The 14,300-nt window shown below is 40.8% G+C and overlaps 1 protein-coding gene across 16 annotated transcripts in view; it reads left to right on the top strand.

The window, feature by feature from the left end:
* The window catches only part of FAM110B (family with sequence similarity 110 member B), a 114,692-nt gene that overhangs the window by 96,422 nt on the left and 3,970 nt on the right, over window positions 1–14,300 (top strand). For all 16 annotated transcript variants that reach the window (XM_054190797.1, XM_054190781.1, XM_054190794.1 and 13 more), the window contains one exon: window positions 1,449–1,515. The gene's annotated coding sequence lies outside the window, so the exon portion shown is untranslated. The remainder of the gene's footprint in view (window positions 1–1,448; window positions 1,516–14,300) is intronic.

The raw sequence follows: 14,300 nt of genomic DNA, 5'->3' as shown, positions 1-14,300 counted from the left end.
CTCATCAAAGGTTTAGGAAAAACTGCTGCTTCTCTTACTGCATCAGTGCCCTCCTGCACGTAAAAATGTGCAGAGGCAGGCTGCGTCCTGCAGCAGAGCCATTTTCCTCCCAAATGAGTACACTGATTTATTTTCCCTTAACTATTGCGTATATGAATACTTAATTACAGGAATATAATCTCAAATTTTTAAAATTATGCGATTTTCTGTCAGCTTATTGTATTGTGAATTCATTTACAAATATTTTTAGCAGGTGACACAAAATACAAAGGTTTGGATTTCTTTCTGCATGGATTTTAGTAGCTGATTTAAAACCCAGAAAAGTACCTAATTATTTTGGAGAGAAAAAGGAGAAGGTATTGCATATGAAATGAAACGTGTATCAATCGGATAGACAGGAGTGGTGTTTTGTAACGCTACTGCCATAGTTTAAAAAAGCATAATATAATAAGTGTTTTAGACAATGGGAAGAGCCTAATTAAAAAAAAAAAAAAAGGCAAAATTCACACATTTTTTTAGTAATTTTGTCCTACCATTTTAATGTTATAGTTCTTCCATGAATAATCACTTCAAATGGGTGTTGAATAGTAAATAACTAATTCCTAATCAATGTATTAAAATTTAGTAGTAGATTTTTGTCGCAGCGGTTGTTAGTTTGGAAAATATGCTGTCATCTCTAGTTCGCAGCGGGTTGGGGGGGTTAAGCACACAAACCTTTTGCTCTTTGACCTTAACTCTGAATATGGGAGGTCACTTAAAAACAGGTCATCACTGTAAATTCTGTATTTTCATGTCAAAATCAACTAGCAGCTGCCCTGAAGTAACACTAACATTTACGTGTTGATCCTCAGTTACTGACAAAGTAGCTGACCCTGGTGCCGTGCCCTGCGAAAGCTCTGTCGTGGAAACAGAGTGGGGGGATTTTTACAGTATTTTCTCTCTTCTTCGTCTGGTAATGGCCAAGACCAAAACAACAGGGATTGTTTATCTATAACAAGAACTTAAAATGCAGAATTTTGTGTTGTTACAAATTTCATTTTGAAGTTTGGCCCTGTTTGTGTTACTCGTTGGTCCACACAGCCTGGCTGCATCTCGTCTCGCACCCCGGATACTGCAGCATATGTGAGCTTGTGTTCTGAGGCTTCCCAAATGACTTTTTAATTAGTTGTTATTATTACACAGCTCGTAGCTTTTCCAGTGCACAGCCATGTTGATTTCATCACTTATCTCATCTTTCACGTGAAATAGTCCTGGTTGCTCTTGTGGCTGCCTTGCGTTTCTTTCCCTCCCTCCTCATGGCATGGACCAGCCTTGGCACCCTGTTTCCGCGACCTCCAACATGACAGCAGCACTAACGCGTACACGTCTGCTATATTACTGCTCTCTTGTTTGGGGTTTTTTTTTAATGTCTTTTTTCATATTTTGTTTTCTTCTTTTTTTTTTTTCAGAATCCCCTGGAGCATTACATTCCCCCATTCAGAGTGTGGACAACAGTTTGGCATTGCGCTTTTACAGGTACCTTTTTGAATTAAAATGTACATTTTTTCTTGGGGTTTGATAAAAGGAAAGCAATTCCAGAAGGACTTTACCATGTCCTCTTCTGCTGTCCTGTGAGGTATGTTCTGGTAATGAATTTCTCTTCCTTGACCTTTACTAATCGATTGGGTTGGCAGATTCATTAGTTGCAAAGATATACTTCAGTACTGTTTAAGAAAGATTAAGGCTCGCTTTTGCTGGCCCCAATCACGCAATGATGTAGGTGTCAACATGGCAGAATCCTCTTTGGAAACAGTTCAGTAGTTCCAGGGGTTTTCCCATTCTTTATTCCCAACCTGTACTGTGGTACAGTCTTTCCATTCAGTAGATTGCGTTAACTTCTTATAACAGAGACTTTCAGTGCAGGCAAGCGCTTCTAGCCATCATCCTCCAGAGCTTTCTGTTATTTATCTGGTTATTACTAATGCACTCAAAACCAGAAGAAAGCTTAAACATCTCTGAGTCAACTCTGTGCCTGATTTCAAGGTCTGAGCAAATGAGCATTAAAGTTTAAAATCTTCTCTTCATCATTAAAGTTCCTGAACAAAAGGGGGAAATTCAGCGTCAGGAATAATGGAAAGAATGTCATATATCCAGTAGCTTCATCCTTGGTGAGTACAAGGAAACCAGCTGAAACCAAGGAGGGCAGGAGAGGACAAGAGCCATACATGTGGCACTTTATGCCAATGGTTGTACAATTCTTGAAATACTAGTAGGGCACTTCTAGTATTTCACTGTAACAAAGAAAAATGTAATCAATGTAATCAATGTCTGATGCATCATGTATCAAATCAGCAACACGCTTCACTAATATTTAGTTTTAATTCCACTCAGTAGAAGGCGTTTCATGTTCATCTGTTTCCAATCACAGTATTTGGCTCCAGAATGCAAATTTGCATCATGTGGGGTCTTAAATTAACAATTATCGCTGCTATTTTATTTCCAGACAAAAAATGTTAAGTCTGAGAGTACGCGTGGCTAATTTAAGGGTAAAAATCTGTTCCCAGAATGCAGAAACCATCTCAGAAACCGTTTCTGTCAGCTGAGGAAATTGGGAGCTTGAAATTCCAGATACGTTGCGATATGAAATTAAAGGCAGCAAAACTGTCTTAGCTGTGCCAAGGGCTGACACCAGGAACATTCAAAGCCTTGTAAGTGATCTGTGTTAGTTGTTGTGGTCACAAGTTAACCTATACTAGTTTCACAGTCACATTACATATTTTTACCTTCCTGATGTCATGCCAGATGGGTTTTATTTCTGCCTTCGTAAAAAGGGAATTCAGTGTTTGGTGTTTGTACAGATGCTTCAGGGAGTCTGTAGTTTTGCTGGAGATATATCGCTTATTTTACAAACTGAAAAGATTGGATACGTGATTTATGACGAAAGCAGCATTTCGTCCTGGCCGCAGTGGCACAGACAGCCCTCCCTCGTTATTAGCTTTTAGGGAATGTCTTGAAACCAGTCCAGACCAGCGATGAGCTGCTGCTAGTGAGTGAGGGACATCTCCTCTGATGGAGGGACTCCGCTCCCCAGCGGTGATGGGGACGGTGTGCTGGCCGGGTGGCTGGCCAGGAGAGGTTACCTTTAGGCAGCAGGCATGGGTGGATGAAAAAAAGGACACCACATGTCCTCACTTGAGGCGCAGCACCTTTGTTGCTGCGTCCTGGTATTTGTCTGGCTCAGGCGGCTTGGCCCTCTGATGTTCAAGTTCAGTTTCTCTAGATCCACCTACTTAAAAAGTTTGCTGATGCTCATCTCTAAAGAAGTAACAATTCATTGGCATAAAGCAGTAGCTACAAGCTTGGGATATTTGTATCCAGCTTCTGAGTTTGGAAGAAATTTCCTTTGTTACTTTGGGCAATCATACTCAATCCTGGATATAATTCCCTAATTGGAGATTTTGCTTTGTTTACAGGAGTGGGAGGACCTATTAATGTGGCTGTGTATCACAGGTCTGAGAGGAGAACAGATACGTAGCAATGGTGAAGTAGTCTGATACTATAAAGGGGAATAGGAATAAAGAAATAATTTAAGCAATCTTTCTAAGCAGTAGACAAAGGCACTTGTGAGGACAGGGTCGAGAGCATCCCTAGCTCAGGACTCCCCGGGGCCAAGTGTATTGTGTGTCTCAGCACACAAACAGCACGTGAAAGGGAGCTGAAGTGATGCCGAAAGGAAGAACTGGATTTACTTAGGAGTCTACAGCAAACCTCATTCGATTGACTGTCCAGTTGACTGGACTTCCTCCGCTGTTCGTTTTCCTCTTGAAAATGTGCAGGGTTCTAAGCCTGGTTTCCTTCTGTGATCTCCTCCTGGCAACCCCACCGGCACCAGTTCCTCACGGCCTTCACCACCAGCCCACCAGGCTCAGTGGACAGCCTGACCCAGGCACAGAGGCTGCAGGAGAGGACGTATCTCTTGGCTGCAACCCAGAAGTGGCCTGGGTTAGAGGCAGCTTTGCTTTGTGAGGAGCTTTGCTGGGCAATATCCCGTTCCACTGTACCCTTAACACTGCCTCTGTTCCCGTTGCGGGACATAGGAGTTGTGAGAGAGGTGATGAGGAAGAACACTTGAAGTGTCTCTTCCTTTTTCGTCTAATCCCACTCTGCTCTTGTAATCTTTTTCTGCTTCCCAGCCTGCTGTTTGGTGCTCCCTCCTCTATTCCCAACACCTTTTCCTCTCTGTCTTTTTCCTAGGAATTGCACTTCTCCTCTACCTCTTTGTGTCTTGCCATTTCTCACTCTTCTTGTGTCTGTCTCCACACTCACAATTCCCGATTTTGTTGTTTGGTTTGATTTTTTTCTTGGAGCTGGGATGCCTCAACCCTCCCTGCACTGCCTTCCTCTCCACTTGATTAAATGCACTGGTCGTGACTCGATACAGCTTTTGTCTTCTTTAAGATGGTGAGGTTTTTATGGTTTCTTAAACATTGTGGCCAGGAAGAATTTCCATCATCATCAGAGCTTCATCAGGGCCCTCGGATATGCAAAAACCACTCAGTGCGCGGAATCTGGACAGTCTGACTTCTTAAAAGTGGCTTTCTAAGAACCTTGTTTTAGTGAAGAGTCAGTACATTAAATATCAGTAATACAAAACCACACTGTGAACATCAAACTTGGATATTAAACAGAAGTTTGGATGCACAAGTAGCTAACTGGATATTCATCTTCAGTTAAACAGGGTGTGAACAGTTTGTGAAGATCTGTAGTTTTAACATCTGGACTCTGTGGGCATATATTTCCAACACAGCAATTAAGAAGAAAATATACTTGGTGTATTCTAACACCTCAACAACTCCAGCAAATGCATCTGGTATAGTCTAAGGGGTTACACACGCAAACGTGTAATCATGCCATGCATATACAGCTTAGCACTTGTCTTGGGTTATACAGCTATATCATTCATTGCAACATCATAACAACACTGAAAACCTAAATTGAATTGAGTTCCAGTGCCAAAATTGGTATTTTTAACCATCTGCTTGAAGAAGTCTTAAACATACAGACATGTCTTCAAGATATAGTATTATGCACTCCTTTCATTTTCTTCCTTGACTTCTAACACCATGTATCGTTAGACTTAAAGCTGCAGAAAAGGGGAATGAACTATCCTGTGGTACGGGAAAATGTCCTCTTATCTAGAGAAAAACATAGCTGTACCAGTCAAAAATAAAAGATATCATTCATGGAGTTGCTCTGAAGGTTGCAGTGCCCTGTAACACTGCTGTAAATCATGTCTGGTTTGGTTTTGTTGGGTTTTTTAATTATTATTTTTAAAAGACCTGATTTGTTTTTACGTGGTCAAAACTTATAGTCCATTTATTTAAGGCAGTATTTCATGTTACGTAAAGCTTCAATGCTTAGAAATGGTTAACTCAGGGCAATTATGGTGTAGAAATTATTTCTAAATAGCCATGCTGACCTTACTGCACTAATATCTCATGTTACAGAAAAGGCTGTTTAATACAAAGAGTTTTGACAAACAAGACCCCACAGCTAATCAGAAGAATAGCTCAAAAATCCTCAGTTGTCAGAATTAGGCCACTGTATTGTATTCCACTGGCTGAACATTGTCATTTTTCTAATGGTACTGGGTTTAGCATACCTGGTTTTTATTTGTACCTACTGTACTGCCTATTAAAGGTGGCCTTGTACATTCTTAATATCAGTAAGAGACATTCATTGGCTGTATTTTAATATTTATTTCTAAAGATGAAAGGGTTGTGTTCGTGTATAGAGTTTATTAAAAAGAATTTTCCATATAACAAGATGAGTAATCTGTTGAACTAAGAGAGAAAAGAGTTAAATATACATAAGCTATGTGACTTTCTGGTTTCTTGCTTGTAAAAATTTGGTAAGTATTATAAGATATATTCCATATACTTATGCACTATTTCTTTCAAATACATTTTCACAACAGGTAAGAAACTTCAGAAAGATGTTATTGAGCTTTGTTTTGAAAATAAGTATTTTAAAAAGTTTCTCTTGCTAATTAAATCTCTGACTAAAGGAAGGGAAATTTTAAGTGTGATTTTTTTTTTTCCATTTATAATAGCTCTTTATGGCTTCTATTTTTTCACAGCGTAAATTGTTGGGTTTGTTTCTCTTTTCTGGGCTATATATGTTTATTTTGGGTCTTCGTGTATTTGAACATTTCTGGAGTTTTGCAGGGTTAGTAACTGCAAGGGAATGTCTAACAGTAGCTCTTTTCATTGGGGGTTTATTGTTATTTCTCAAATAAAATCCGTTTATAGCTATGATACTATGTTCCTTTAATGTATTTCTCATTGTAAACAGTTTTAGAAAAAAAGAGTGTGAACATGGCGACTTGAGATTCCAGGGCTTTTGGCCTCTTATGACAGAGCCTGGTAAATTTTTTCCTTTCCCACAAAATCGAGTTGGCAGCGGCAGCAGGTATCCATTTATGTCCATGAGCTCAGAGATTGCTGCACTCTTCTGAGAAACGGGACGGTATCAAATCCCCAGTCCCCAAACTGGGCAAGTTTCCCACCTCCTGAGGAAGAACCCAATTGGCAGAATATTGAGCGGGTCTTCCTATTTCAGCTCAAATGTCCTACATCCTAGAAATTACTTAATTGCACTGGAGCAGGGTTAGTAACCCAATTTCTTGGCAAAGTACCTTATGTGGGCTTTTTTTTACCCTTTCCTTAATTTAAAGAAAGCTTGCAAATATTTATTTTTTTAAAAAGTGTGAACCTTTGAAAATAAGTGCTGCTGAAATTAAGAAGGATCTGTCTGTACATATGGTATAGCCCAGTACTTTGAGCATCTGCCCTGGAGGGCTGCTCCCAGTCAGCATTCCAAGTCAAGTGGAGGAAAAGGTATTTTCTTTGACATCCTCCTTATCCTTGTTATCCCTGACTGCATTTTAGGGCTGGCAGGTACCTGCTAGATAAGGTGGTGTGAATGAGCAAGATGGGCAAGGAAATCCCTGGTTCCTCGACAGTTTGGGAATTAGTCATCAGGCTTAGCTGTGTGCATGCCTGTTAGTAGAAACAACAGGGCTGCTCCTGTGCTGGGTGGCATGGGTGTGCAGGGCCTGTTGCCCTGAACACCCCGCCTGTCCTACGTGCTCGTGTTACTTCCAGATTTCTCACAGTTTCTTTCCATGGAAGTTAAATACAGGAGACGGGGAACCATGTAAATCAAATACGGGAAATGGGGAAGGTGTCCACATTTTGACCTGGTTTGGTGTTAAAGACGTAGCTGGGGTGTTGTACCCAGGCAGAAGAGCTCGAGAGTGATTCTCAATTTATTAGTTCAAGCAGAAGAACACGTGCTTCAACACGAGATGTAAGCCTAAATGTCAGCTACTCAAGATTTTATTAACACTGCTATCACAAATAGTGGACATAGAGACTCTGTTTCCCTGCAGAATCTGCCATTTTAGCTGTGTGTGTTTCAGTGTTCAGTAGTTTTGAGTGCTCAGCTTGAGGTTGCTTTCACAGGTTTGCATGAAGCGAGATGCTGTATCTCAAAGGAAAGCCATGTTGCCTTCCTGCAGTACCTATGAAGGAGGGGAACCTACTGAAGTCACCTGGTCGTGGGTCCTAAAATCTTGGACTACAAGGGCCGTGTTGGTAGACACGCTGTGCGTTTAATGTAAAATTACACTTTGAAAATCTGCACTTTTCACTTTATCAATTTAAACCTGGCTTGATTTCGTAGTATTTCCAGATTTACATGCAGAAGTTCTTCTAAGCCAAGGTGATTTATGTTTTAGGTCTCAGTCCGCAGTGTAAGTTAAGACCAAGGCTGATTCCATAGCTGCATTGATCATGACAAGTATGCTGCAGTAAAACGCTTTAACATTTGTACAAGTTTTCAAACATTTAAAGGATTCAGGGCTATGTTTAATTTATCTCAGTGTGTCAAGTGGCCCAGAGTTGAAAATACTGTATTAATGATATATTAATGATATACTGAGTTAATGATAATCAGGTTTTTGGTGAGGGATGCTGCAGAAGTTACGGAGCTGTTTCCCAGCCGCCTAATTTACTGATTAGGCTTGTCCTTCTGTTGCTCCCTGCAGGGCAGAGGATCAGGCTCTGCTGCATGGTCAGGGGCCACATGGGCGACTGGTGGATGGAACCTGCAAATCCTGGTAGTGAGGCGGTGTATCTGTGTGGGAATGCTAGAAGGAGGGTGCTTTGCAGATGTATCTCCGCGTTCTTGCAGATAGATTTCCATTTGCTTCTTCACTAGTGCATATGAGTTCTACTGAACCTAGTACCACAAAGATTTGGGTAGCTTGAAATACATCTCGCTCTTAAAATGGACTTGTTAAGAATTACTGCTGATTTGACATGTGAGCTAAAATGAATTGTGTTCCATTTAAAACATTTTTGCCGAGCTTCATAGTTAAACCCGTTTTGTTGTTCTGCCTCCCTCTGTTTTCTCCCAGTGTGCAGCGATGACCCCCCCGATTAATTATTTTTTTTTTACGCATTGAAATGTTACTATTAGGGAAAAAAGTGGTTTTCCAGGATGCTGAATCCGAGCATGGCTGTGAAGCACAGCTATCAGGAGCGAGGAGATGAGATGCTAGCTTTTCCTATCTGTAGAAGAGAAGAAAGGAAAAGCGTAGTCCAGATTAGCACTGCTTCTTCAACTAGAGGAAAAAAGCCTTCAACCTGGGGAAGAGGTTTGAAGAGGAGGTGATGAAGGAGCAGAGAAATAAGAATCCCCCTTCTTCCCAGAGAAGAGGGACCAAACAGCTGGGACCCAGAGCAGCAGCGACCTGTCTCAGGGTCTGGATGAACCTCTGAAATGTGACGGAGCATCAGGACCGAGTACCCTGTATTGAAGAAGAGGGCTGTGGTGATTTCTAAATGTACGGAAAGGATCCTGGGGAAATCGTGTAGGCCCACGAGACCACAAGACATATTGGGAATTGTGATCTTTTTGTAGGGAGGAGGCTATAAATTTAAAAGTAATGGTTATGGAAAAATTCAGAATTAAAAGCATGAAAGTGGTTTGGACTTGGAACCATTGACACTGGCTGATGAACAAGCAGTAAAGGTGTTTCCTAAAGCTTTGCAAAGTGTTAAGAGAATCATTCTCATAAAACGCACACTGAAATAGAAGTATTCATGTAAAGCTAGAGCTACAAATGTAATAAAAAGTTACATTCCTTATTATACTTTCTAGACCTTTTCCTGATATTTTTTTTCTTAAATGAGAGGCTGAAATTATTCCAGAGAGAGCAGTATGGTGGAAGTAACACAGGTGCCCAAAGAAAACAGAATTGATTTCCATTACAGCTTTTACAAACACAGCCTATGTTATCGCTCCAAATAATAAGATGGCTTAAAAATTTTTCATACTACCTAGTTGGAAGAAAGGGAAGTTTCATGTCTGAGCTTTCTTGTATATTTGTGCAGCTGTCTGCGCCTTTTGAAAGAAGTCAGAGTTTTCATGTTTGGGAGCCGTCTATAGGGCAGTATTTACCCAGAAGCAAGTGGCTCTGAGAGTGGATTATTGCTACTGGGTAGGAAATGTAACAGTGCCAGATTTCAGAACTAAAAAGAAGCAAAATACTTTCTGAAGATTTCAAAGAGGCATCTCATCCAGCTCCCAGTGAGCTCTAAGCACACATTATAGGGGCAGTCTGTAAGTATAGCTGATAAGTAGCTTTCCTGTTTTCCGGGCATTTGTACCTCTGTGGATTTTCCAGAAGCTATTTCCCCATAAGAGTGTTAGCATTTCTGGTTATGGCAGCATCCTGCTTTAAACCTCATCATTTCAACTGCACAGTGAAATAGAGTGTGCGCTACGTGGTGGCGGTGTTTTTTAAGGAGAGTTTTAGCTTAAAAGTCTTGGAGTGTGATGTCAGAGCAAAGCAGAAGTAGCGTAACTCTATCAGCCCATTGTACGTTCATCTAAGCAAGTTATTACAAAGTTAATGCTAGTTGTATTTTGGATTTTTTGGTTGGAAGTAGTACATCAGCAGTGCAAAGTGACCGCCTTTGCCACTTGGTGGAAATTTCCCACATCTACATAATTCTGACACTCTTTTAGGTCACTGCGGTTCACACTTTTTATGACCTTTTGAAGGCTTAAATGTCTTCTTGAAGAGATACTGCTCTTCACTTACTGTTCACTGTCCCATGCTTTAGCAGGGAGCAGAGTTGAAAATCAGCACTTTTATTAGCGTTTTGAGTCGTAGTAGATCTGAAAGATTATTCCATCTCCTCTTGCTTTATCTTGATGGTTAATATTTTGTGAGACCAAGGCCACACCCATACACATGTTTATCTAAAATTGGTTTCAAAAATAAAATGCTGCTGCCATTCTGGATGTGGATTATGTTATGTCAATTCAAGCCCGGTTTCCTTAGGCTTAGGCTGTATCTGTAAACTTTGTAACCTAAATATGTGAGATTTACAATGACAATTATCCACAGAAGAACTTATATCGGTTTTAGACGTATACATCAGTATATCTTAGTGCGTAGACCTCTAGCAACTCATTCCCAGTGTAGCCCTCATTTATGTATAGACTTTATAGGGACTATTAACAAAGCAGCATCTTCATAATGGCCCTTCAGCCCTAACGCGCATCTAGTCATTAGCAGAGCCTGACATTTTCCATCTGTGTCCTGTGTTCCTGTGCAGATTTTCTTTCATGATTTCTTTGAGTCCTGTTGAGATCACTTGTTGATTACTTCTGCTTGAATTTATGTGATGTTTATGGCGCATCTTGATATGGTTGTGGTAGTTATATTTTATCATCTGGAAAATAAAATTGACACGGGCCTTTAAATATCAAGGAAAGCAGAGTAAAGGCTGTCAGCCTTTGTTATATTTATCCACTGTGCTCTATCCAACCTCCTGTACAATCCCTTCATCCGCTGTCCCAGAGGGATGAATTAAGAGCATCAGCTTCAGCGTAGCTTTGTCGGGTGAAGCTGTGTCCTTGCCGAAGTCAAGAGCAGAAATTCCACTAATTTCATTTGGGCCACATTTTCACTGTTGTTTTTTTTGCTGCTGTGTTGCAACTTGAACACTGTTAAAATATGTAGTGCCCTTCTGATATACTTTTAGGCAAAGACTGGCTGAAACTTGGCCAAGGTGCAGGAGCTACAGGGCAACACAGAACCGGGGAGGGAGGCGCGTTGTTTGCTGTCAGTTGGCATCATTCGGTCTGTGTTTAGAATGCAGCTTTAGGTGTGAGAGAAAAAATAAACTTGAGCAATGTACAATAACATTGTATTAATAGTAGTGCTAGAAAGAAATGTGGGGCCAGTTCATAAATTTCTTTTAAATTTCAAAAAACTGCATATTTAGAATATATGGAACTGTAATTCCAAAGTTTCTCCATAGTTTATCTCCTCCTACTGTCTTGGCTTTAAATCGAGGGAATAATATTTTATAGCGGATTTATTTGTAGTTAATGCTAGTTGTATAGCTATTGCTGCCCTAGGCTGTAGTGTGTTCTCCTAAATCATGCAGATAGTGCGTCTGTTATTTAAATGTGACTATCTGACAAACGTATTACAGACCTAAAAGTGATTAGACTACACTGCCCAGAATGAATAGGTGCTTTGGATCTCTGCCTCTGTTGCAACGGAATCCTGAATCGAAGTGTCTGGCTGAAAATATAACTTTAAAAAACTGAAACCTTTGTACCCCTTTGTACATTTTGTATTCCACTCTGCAGGTCTGCAACAGTCGCTGGGTGTTAGAAAAGCTTAATGAGAACTTTAATAAAGGTTTTATTAACGTATGCATAGTATTAAAAAGAACTATCTTTGAATGTGTGCATAAGTTTTTAACTTTGTATTTCTTTAATTTCTTAAGTCTAGCAGTTGTTGTAAGGAAGAGCAATGACAGAAATCCAGATTGAATCCTGAAAAACACAATTCAGTCCATGGAAGAATTACACCTACAGAGTAGATATTTGATGTAAACAGAGTAAAAGAACCGTTTCTTAGGTCCCTAAGTGTATTTCACACATTTCCTGGAAGCTGGGCGAAGAAAACCTATTTGCCTTTGAATTTCTGCAGTGCAAAATTGGTACTAGGACTGTCTACAGCAGGAAATGGAGATGCCTGGGCAGTGAGTTCCTTTGGAATTTAAGCCTGAAGAAAGCCATTTCTATACCCCTGTTGCTACAACGATGATTTTCACAACTGGAAACTAAGTGGCACAATTTTGTCTTCCTGAGACTACACCGCAACTGCTGCTGCTCAGCCTTTTTTCATTACCAATGAAATTAATAAGTAGCAAGGCTCTCTGGTGTTGCTGCTGAGTTTCAGGTGCCCGTGGGCTGCAGAGGGGCTGGTAGGAGTTGCTCTCGCTTTCTCAGCTAGCAGCAGAATTCGGCCGCAGCCATCACCAGCACAGGCAGGAGAAGTTGTTTCATTAGCACTTCACATTCATCCAGCTCTCTTTCATCCCACTTTCTTTCCTAACAGTATCTGGTTAATAATTTTTAGCTCTCTGAGGTGAGAGCACTGAATAAACTTCCCTGTGATGTTTAAATGCGGCACCCCAGTGAAATGGAACAATTTAAACAACACACACACAAATATAGTTGATCCTTTTTTGTGGCTGCATGTACCTTAATGCAGCAGCCTCACAGGTACAAAGCCTCCATGCCTGGCCGGGTAACGTCCTGGCCCTCACTCCCCCAGCTCCCTGTGCTGGCTCAGGTGGCCATTTCTGCCCTGGCTCCTCACCAGGTCTTTGCTTTTCTTTCTAGGCATCCCTGAAGCTCTTTGCCAGGCACAGCATATTTCGATTGACTTCAGGGCACTTGGCCCCATAGGTTCTTGCAAACAAGCACTCTTGTTCTCTCGGATGAACATGCGTGCACAGTGGGATTTTTTTTCTTCTTCTTCTTTTTTTTCCTTTGAAGTGTGATGTAGAAGCCAACATGGATGCTTAGCCTCCTAAGCAATGCTTGCTGGCATTGACCAGGGTTGTCCCGAGTGAGGAAGTTGTTAAGTGCTGGGGACAGAGTTCCAAAAGCAGCCTTGAGTCCGATGCCTGAGTTCCCACAGCTCCGATCCATAGTGGTGTGTGGAGCTGCTCACGGGGAAGAGAATGGAGTTGGCAGCTGTCCTCTGGGGCAGGACCATGGTGGCCTTTAATGACAATGGCCAAGGAGGAAATGAAGGGTTGTGATCTCGCTTATTCAAGTGGTATTAACTCAGTTGGGTTGACAGTGTTCAGTACAGAGAACTGGGGTTTTGGTTGTTTGGGGATTTTTCCTCCTCCTGACAAGACCCCTGCTCTTGCATAGAATTGATTTATGCACACAAGTATCAAACACAGACATCAATGGGGTTATTTTTACAAGCACTTCTCCATCAAGCTCTGAGCTGGCAACATGGAAAGATTTGATTTGTGTGTACGGAAGAGAAATACGTGCATGCAGATGCACGTTGGAATTGCCTTCAGCGCATTTGGAAATTTGATACTTAATTTCAAAATAGCACCAATAAATATGTTGATTCAAATGAGGAAAGCGAGCTTTTTCTCTTTCAGAAAGACTTAGTTAAAATTCAGGAAGTCAAACTGCTGAGGAGTTAGCACTAGGATTTATAAAACAACATTGAAAGGGAAGCTTAATTAACATTTCACTACCCTTTCAATTGCACTGAATGCGTGTCTGGTTTATCACCCACCTAAATATGTTAGTTTGTATTTGAAGAATGCTTGTGACAGAGAGCCTTCAGGAGAAAGCTCAGCTTTTTCCTATAATCTCATTATAGCATTTATATATTTTATTTGCTTGCTTTGACCTTGGATGATTTAGAGAGAATGTTCAATGCATAGATCATGTATTTCTGGGAATCAGTACTTGAGGTTGTTTTCTTTTTACTGTTAATGTATCTTTAGCTGGAATTTAATTTTTTTGGTGGGGTTTTTTTGGTCCAAACAATATACTGATGGCACGCCCTGTATTAGTAAGTTGGGTATTGATGGATGAGCAGGCACAGCACGGCACTACACACGAAAGCATGTTGTCCCTGGGAAGGATGCTGCTCTGCATTCCTTTGGCTGAATGAAGAAGTAGCAGCTGCTTTTCTTTCTCTCCCTGAAGAACACAGCGATAACAGAAATGGGATATTTAAAAGGGCAGCATAGATTAATGGGGCAGTAATAAAACAAATGAGACCCATTAGCTAAATCACTGGTTGAAAAGTAGATTCTGTGATAAGTGCCCTTCAGTGCCTCATGTGGGAAAAATTGTTACAGCACTTGTAACATCATCCATGGTGTTGGATTTTAGAC

The sequence above is a fragment of the Rissa tridactyla genome, chromosome 2, assembly GCF_028500815.1.
Source record: "Rissa tridactyla isolate bRisTri1 chromosome 2, bRisTri1.patW.cur.20221130, whole genome shotgun sequence".
Taxonomy (NCBI): domain Eukaryota; kingdom Metazoa; phylum Chordata; class Aves; order Charadriiformes; family Laridae; genus Rissa; species Rissa tridactyla.
This window is presented reverse-complemented; position numbering and strand designations above follow the sequence as displayed.